Raw genomic sequence first — 8,961 nt, forward strand, 5'->3', positions numbered from 1 at the left:
ATTTATTCCACCTTCATTAAACATCTCTCATTAGCATCTCCAGTCAGGATTTGGTGCCAATTTATTTATCCGTCGCATATTCTGAATCTGAAGACTGAACAATAATGCACAAATTGAAATCCTATCGTTCTTTTTCTTTTAGAAACTCCTCTGTTTGGTGAAAGTTGGACAAAATATCATATTGAGTTGGACTCCTTGTCTGTAAATCGAGGGAATCAAGCTGGAAATCGTATTTTCTAAGGAAGGCTAGAGACGTCGCCAGATATTTGAAAGCACCAATTTCTAAGAGCATTCCCGCTGTCGGTTGCTAACTCCAGGGTACATTTCGCATTATAACCTTGAGCGAATCTCGAGCGTTCGGTCAGGGATGCGAGCTCGGAATTACACTCATCTAGTGTCGGAGGAAAATGAGGAAATGCGGCGAAGGGGAAAATTACAGAGCAAAAAAATGCTACCGAGAAATAAATTCCATGCCGGAGAGGACGAAGATGTGTGCAGTGGAAGCAAGCGGGAAAAAATATTTTGACCTTAGCAACATAGGGAAAGAGCCTGCCCCTCCCTCTACCCTGATTTTTCACACCGTATTGGCGAGATGAGATCGATTCTCACCTATCACACCAACCTTCTGGTCGGTTAATGTGGTTTCATAGATGAAAAATGCAGTCGTATGGTGATAGTAATTTGATAATTTAACGGACGTTTACTAACTTGTTGTTCTTATTCATTATAAAAGCTATATATTTATTCATCTAGTACTATTCAGTATGATTACTTACTCACTTTTTCAGAACCCAAGGAGCAGTTTTTATTCATGTCTGCTTTCAAAAACAGCATTGGGGAGTAAATTAATATTTTAAACCGTGTAACTTAATTATTAATAGCAATCTGAGCTCATAGACTGTTGCCTGATTTAACCAATCCGACAATAAAAAATGATACTCTTATTAAACAGACCGATACCAACCTATGGCAATATTTCAATTTCCCGGCTTATAAGTGTTCTACTAGGTAAAAGGTCCTGGATTGGTATCGTCTGCACTTTTCTAAACATTCCAAGTAATAAACTGTGCATTGATATTTTTCTCTTCGGTTATTCATTTTTGGGTTTATTCAAGGTAATAATTAGGGACCTACTCTAAGTTTCAATCATGTTTTTCCCCAAGTTTAGTCAGCCTTTATTCAGCATCGGAAAGTTCCATTAAAATCTCTTGGTTCACAGAAATGACCATCGAATGAGTTAATATTTTTATGTGCCAGGTCTTAATCGTCGAGAGTCAATCAATATTAACTCAATAAAAATTAAACGTGAAGAAAAACCTCGAGGATGACTTCATATAGATCCGATAAGTGATTTGACTCATTAATTTGATAAGAAATTCCTCCGATGATCACAAACAAATTTGTATTACTGAAATAATAAACCTTTAGCTGATTCATTGAATGTAATTTATCGTGAAAGTTTGACCCGATTGTGTCCTCGAGTAAATTCTGTTAGCCTTCTCTTCAACTGAGATCACTTGGCATAGAAGTCGCATTTGCATATGGTGACTTTAACATGGAGAGGAAATTAATCCTCCTTGGCCACATTTGCGACACCAGACCTCGGAGAGATGGCGGTAAATCATCCATAAAGGAGGATAACAAATTAAAGTTAGACAAGGCATGCACGCAACGCATAATGTTGATGATGCCATTTAACATCTAACCACTGTATTCGTAAATTAAACATCTGTTTGTGTGAGAACAAAAAAAATGATCGAAACAGAGAAACTACCGCTTTTGAAAAATTCCCAACTTTTACCATAAATGAACAGCTGTATAATCGTTGAGTGCGCGAGGTGGGATGATCTTGACACGATACTCAATGACTGGCTTTCGTTGGCTATCATTGGATTCATAAACGTGAGAGCAGTTTATAGTGCATTCACGGCATTCAATCACCATTATATCATTTCGTAAGACACATCAACGATTAAATAATGCCGTTGTAGGGAAAGACAGCGAGGAGGCTCCATGACCTCCGGGCTTCCCCCCAATGGCCCTTTATGGATCCTTGCCGCTATTCAGTTACACTTAATGCTTAGCGTGCTTTTTGATATTCATGTCTAAATTTCCTATTCTGAAAAATGGTGAGTCCCAAAGTTCCATAAAAAGTACATTTCGCGGTGTCAAAATGGTTTTATATTTCTTACACTTCGTGATATTTATGTAGCAAACTTATATTTTTTATATACATACACACACACATATATATATATATATGTATGTATATATATATATATATACTATATCGAACCCGGGACCCTCCGGTCAGCAGTCCAACGCTCTACCCACTGGACTACCGCGGACCCTATATATATATATATATATATATATATGTCTACATAAGTCAGCAGCGATATACTATATATGTTTATATATATATATCGCTACTGACCGGAGGGTCCAGGTTCGATTCCCTAGCATGCCTCTCTTGACATCATGAGCTTCAACCAATCTGTGCGATCTTGCGAGTATCAGATCTTCCTGGGAAACCATAATCGGCACAGGGAACCGGCACCCTGATTTGTGAATTTTACACGCCAGCACAGGTTAACGCTGGGGTGAACTCTAACATCTCCTACCAATCAAATTACTTTACTGGGTGAACACTACCATATTCCACTTTTCGTTGTCATTTTTATATTTAATACTGGAGAGATGATTTTCAAATTGGCGTGAAATAGGAGTAGTGATAGTTAAGTTCCCCTTCGCAAGATTTCTGGAAATACCCATACCATGACCTGTACCTTCATTTCTCCCCACACATAACGCTAAATCAAGAGAATACGAAAGAACAGGAAAACAGGTTTCTCCTCCCTTGGAAGCCTATCCAGATCCTCGGTTTGGAAGAACAGCGCTAAACAACGTCCCACTAATGAGAACACCCTATAGGCCCAATTATAGTTCGATTGAAGTAGGTTAAATCTTTCATCATCTTTAATATACGTTTTAATGAACGTGTAACTCCTTACTATAAAATGTTGAATTGGTTAAAACTCGATCAGAGGAGAATGCTTCAAAAGGCCTCACAATTATTTAAAGTTCTGAATTCAAAAACCCCTTCATATTTATATGAAAATTTTATATTCAATTCACTTACGACAAAGAGATAAACCCGCATTACAAAAACATTCCATCTTCCCAAATACCGCACGGCTATATATGAAAAGTGATTCAGTATTTCATCCAGTAAACTATGGAACTCTTTGCCTAATAATGTAAAATTATCCAGGAACACATCCCAATTCAACAGGAAAATGTTTGAATATCTGTCTACCACACTACCAAAATGACCTTATTACTGTTCTATCAGGCTAAATATTTAACTATTGTTCTTTGTATTTGTATGTATGTATTGTACTATATGTTTCGTTCAACTGATGTTAAATTATGTCTTGTTTCACTAGTTCAGAACCAGTTTCACTCCATAGGTTTCGAAACCTAATGTAAACTGTATTCTGCTCCAAGGGACTTTGCTCCCAGAGCAATAAAAAGTGTTTATATATATATATATATATATATATATATATATATATATAATATATATACACACACATATATATATATATATATATATCCGAATAAGGCCAGAGGGAAAATATCGATTCACCATATTCTTTGCAAAAGCGCACCTTCATTTACCACCCCTACCTTCGTGAGACCTTAAACTTTGAGAGTTGTCATGCAGCACGCAAGTACACCATCCAATCGTTTTCTAAAGCGCCTCTTCGGAGGAAAATATTTCATTTAATGAGTTTAGTTCAAGGATTCAGATAGTGTGATTGAAAATTAATGCCATTAATGATGTGTTTAATGATTCTTGAACTCGTGATCATGTGGATAAAAAATAAAAAAAATGCCATTTAATACTTCTAAGCTGTAGGGAACATACTTCATATCATTTTTAGCGTAAATTGCGCATGAAAACTTTTACGATCCAATATCAAGTTTTTGGTGACGATTTTGAAATTAAAATATTTAAAAAACATGAGAATCGCCATTATTTTATTTTAGACCAAATTAACTAAGAAATGTATTACGTAGAAAATAAATATACATAGTATCCTCTTTCTGTGGTGATAGAATACGAACCTTGCTGGCAATTAATTAGGTTTCCAGTACTGTACTCCGTGCCAAGTCTATGTAAATGACGATACGGTCCAGTTCGTGGTCCAATAAGGAACACACTAACCATTTCAAGCATCCATGTATCACATTCAAATATGGTTAAGGACACCCATGAAGGTTTTCCAATTCAACTTGAAGTGCTACGCAGTTATCACACAAACTCTATCCAAAGTTAATAACAGGAGTTAATCCAATGCGACAAGTGTGTTTTGTCAATCAATCACATCGATCCCATTCCACTTATCCATTGTATAATTTATGCATTCCATTCCAATAAGGAAGACACAATAAATCGCTCAAACATGAGTGGCTCTCAATTTTTTATTTGGACATCAAACGCAATCCGGGCCATCTGGCGATTGCCCGGAATTATTGGATCACGCGATGAAATTTAATACTTCAAGCTACGTTAAAACGCACAGCCTTATATAGTATACTAATTAATCGCATTGATCCCATATTATCTGCAGGGAAATTATCCCCATTATGATACGTGATAAAGATGGTTTGTTATTGTATGTTGTATTAATTTTCTGTAATTCTGTTGTGTATCATGTATGATGAAGATTATACTACTATTGTACATGAAAAAATAAAATAAATGGTTGAAAATTAAAAAAAATCATTTAAAACAGAACTCCCTCCGAATGGCTTTCCCCGTATTTGGTGAGCGTATTGTTTAATCAAAGGATTAGTTTCATTCAACTAACAATCGTACAATTTTATTTGAATTTGCTAAATGCCTCCTTTGAAGCATTTCAAGCCTTCAAGTCTTCTCCTGAGAAACGACTTTTTTATGAAATGAAAATTGGAAAAAATGTCTCATGGCAGAGAGATTACGCAACATTATAATCACCAAATTAATTGAATAAATTTCACGATTGTGTCTATCACACGCACAAATATGAGTATGGTAAAAACAATCGTGAAATTTATTAAATATTGCAATTATATATCATATTTACTCTCCTCTTTGACTTATGTAGAGGTCATTACTATAAACGTGATATTTCCAAGATTTTTGTGAATTTAAATGAAATTATTTTGTTCGGTGACAGTTCTGTACCCATTTTTTCCCATCCTCCGTTAATTATGTGAATTCAATTAAAATGTTTTTGTTGCTTCTCTTTCATTATTCAATGAATTAGATGTTCATGAATGTAAGCACTTCAGGTTAGTAATTTTCATTAGCGAATAGTTATCCACATATATGATCTAAATAGTAAGAGCTTCGTCCGGAAAATACAAAGTTGACCTTCCAACAACCTTGTCTATTTATTTTCCACGGTACCGTGAACGAGATCCGAAAGAATTATATCCACCATTTGTCACAGGTATTTAAAAAAAGACGCACGTGTGCGATTGTCTCGTTGAGTAACAACTCTCCACTAATCGTGGAAATGTATTATACATTTTAACGCATAGTAAACAACACATTCTTGCTAACTGGCCTGAGGTGGCTCAGATTGTTTCAACACACGTATAAAATGCATAATGAATAGAATGTGAAATAAACCTGCATCAGAACCAATAGTTGCACATAAAGAGTTTTATTTTTAACTTTGTGAGAATCTTTGTGATCCGCGAAACTTTTAATTTTAACGTTTATATTTCCAAGTGTGATGTGACCACCGAAGACGTCAAAACCTAAGTTGAAATCCAAAGCACTTCATGTCAAAACCTTCAACTTCTCGAAATATTTTAATATTCCATAAAAATCCTGTCATCATAGTATATATTTTTGCCTAGAAAAACTTTGTTATGGTGTTTGAATTTTCTATACGGAACAAATCCATTAAAACAGCAAATATAACCTCCAGCACGCATTATAAACGTCAGGGCTGAACAGCATTGGCGTCATTTTCATTAAGGCATCCCACATTTCTCTTACCAGCGTGAGACTTCTACAATATCTGGATGTATAATCGCACTGTGGATTAGGAGTGATCGCTCCTAAATTCATTTAGACCATAATACGACTTTTCTCACTCAATCCTCACGCACAACATAATGGTAAATCAAAATGAAAATGTATCAGAATACCCACGAGCTCCAAAAAGAATTACTCCGAGAAACAGTGACGAAATTCTGTCAGAATGAGATCAGCAATGCAAAGCATCGATTGTTAAGCATCTGATGGCTGAAGCACAGAGAAACCTTGACCAAAGGCGCGCCGCGCCGTTATTCAGCATCTCTCACTTAACCACCATATTTGGATTAGGTGAAATGATAGAGTAAAAACACAGTGTCATGACACACGACTTGTCTTGCGTGAAAATTTTACCTTGAAAATCAAATTGATAGAGACAAGGAAAATAAGAATGTAAAACCAACCGACGACTTCAGACGTGGTTGGCCCAAGCCGAGTATTTACCGCTCTTGATGGAAATTTTACTCAATATGCGCTTCCGAGCTTCCAGAACCATTTGACGTTCCCTCAGATGAATTTGAGTAAGAGCACCTATCTTTAATTTTGTTTCTTTGACAACAATTAAAATTGGCTTCAGTTTTATACCGAATAAAGCATATTAAAACCTCCCAGTATTATGTTAATATTGGGGCCGCGGTAATCTAAGGGTATAGCCTTGGACAGGAGGGCCCGGGTTCGATTCCCGGGTTCGCCGCTCTTGGCACCCTCAGCTCCATCCAAGCTGTATGATTTTTCGAGTACCAGATCTTCCCGAGAAACCATAAAAAGCTGTGGGAAAGGAACTAGCCCCCCCTCTAGCCCTACCCTCATGTGTGAATTTCACACGCAGTCGGGCTGAATGAACTCTACCATCACCTACCAGACCGACTGTTTTTTTGTGTAAATATTTAAATAAAATTTTCGACCTGTTGAACCTTACTTGGTTTAATTCCTCGAAGAATTAACTGTACGATGAGACTCTTTGGTTTCGACGAGTACCTACGTCGTTACTGAGATGAGGTGGAATTGTTTCTGTACCGACTCATTATATTTTCCATCCGTAATTTATCTTAAAATTCACAGCTCTCCCTCGTGCAAAGTATAATTCGGGTATTTAGATATGAGGGACTGAACTCGTGACAGCTCCCACCCGATCCGTAGAGGGTTCCTTTTTTATGACTGTAGAACTCCACCAAATTGGCTACTTCCAATTGCTCGGTGAAAAAAAATGTTAATTTACACCACAGAGTCAAGACCGCGACACTCTCTCCGTAAGAGGACAGCATAAATAATTCGAGGAATTAACATAGGCATTGGTATGCCCTAGCACATGCCTCAAGCGCTAAATATTTTTACATGCTCAACACGCAATTAACTCAAGTACGAATGCAGCAGACGCTTACCTATCTACATCATCGTTTGGAATCCCAACGTAGACCCTGAGCCTTCAAGAGTCTTCGATAGGAGATTAGAAGTGAAAAAAAAGGTTTTCCTCTCAAAGGGCTGCTTACCATAAGGGCGGGTGAAATAAAATGTAGTCTGGATTAAAATTTCTCGTTGGAAGGATTTCGTGAAATAGGACAAGACTCTTGCGAAACAATCTCGCGAGAAAAAAAATAGTTACTACTTCAGTAAATGCCAACTTTCCCATTCCAACATAAACAGAAGTCCTTGGTATGGATTTAGGTACATAATCTGGAAGAACTTCAAAATGAAAAAAAAAGGAAATGAAGATACGAGTGATCGCATGTGCAATGGATGCGTAAAACACTTCGGCGCTAGTGGCTCCTTAGGGCTCCAAATGTTCTTCGCTCCGCTAGCCGCGGTTCCTGAGCGCCTCAAAAAAGGATGCAGTATGATCGTGAATTTGATTCGTCGTGAAGTCCGACCACAACTCATGGCACTTGTGACCCCTCGCGAGAGGAAACCGTGGAAGAATTGGGCATTGCATAACTCGCAGGATCTACATACATAACAGAAATTCCACAGCTGTCCTGCACGAGCGTGGCGGTGGCTTGGTTCTGAAGGCTTATGAGAACAAAAACCAAACTTACCCTACAGATGATGAAAGAACATATTTTGACTTTTGAATTATCGACGGAAACAAACATGGCTGCCATGGGAAGACACTGGAAAAATCACCATTTTTCAATTAGAATTTACCATCATAATACCACTTCATTTGAAACGGATAGGAAATAGCAAGAGAACGAATCTCATTACAAATATATAAACTATAATTCAGTAACTCAAAGTATCGGGTTCAACTTTTTGAAGTTGTATCCTGAGGGATTAGAAAAAATTTTATAGATTTCCCCAAACATTGAATAAAGTTTAGTGAAATCCATAAAATTCAAGTATAACTTATTAATTTATGATGAATAACTGATCATAGCACTTTTCCACTGGATAAAATTTTATTTAACAATTGAGTTTCAATGTATTACATCATCATCAGGTCTCATCAAGTGCTACGATCAATTATTCATTATGCTCGACTTCCACCACATCATGCCTGAAGCTACTCGATTAGTTAAAAAAAACCATAAACACAGTAATCAACCCAAAGGTCGGTTTGGTAGGTGATCGTAGAGTTCACCCAGTACTAAGCCCGAAGGCGTGTGAAATTCATACATCAGGGTAGGGGGGCCAGTTCCTTTCCCTGTACCGGTTAAGGTTTCCCATGAAGATCTGGTACCCGAAAAATCACATATTTGTTATTAATTTATATTTCATTTCTCACAAAACTTAAAAGTTATAACTTCTCTTTGATTGATTCAATTCAATAAATAGAGATAAATATAAGAAGCAATTTGCCTTTAACTATCAGTCTATGAGGAGTTTGTTTGGATAGTGGTGGCATCTTATTACTATAATTTGAT

Source organism: Hetaerina americana, unplaced genomic scaffold (genome assembly GCF_022747635.1).
Source record: "Hetaerina americana unplaced genomic scaffold, ioHetAmer1.1.p SCAF_32, whole genome shotgun sequence".
NCBI classification, from domain to species: Eukaryota; Metazoa; Arthropoda; class Insecta; order Odonata; family Calopterygidae; genus Hetaerina; species Hetaerina americana.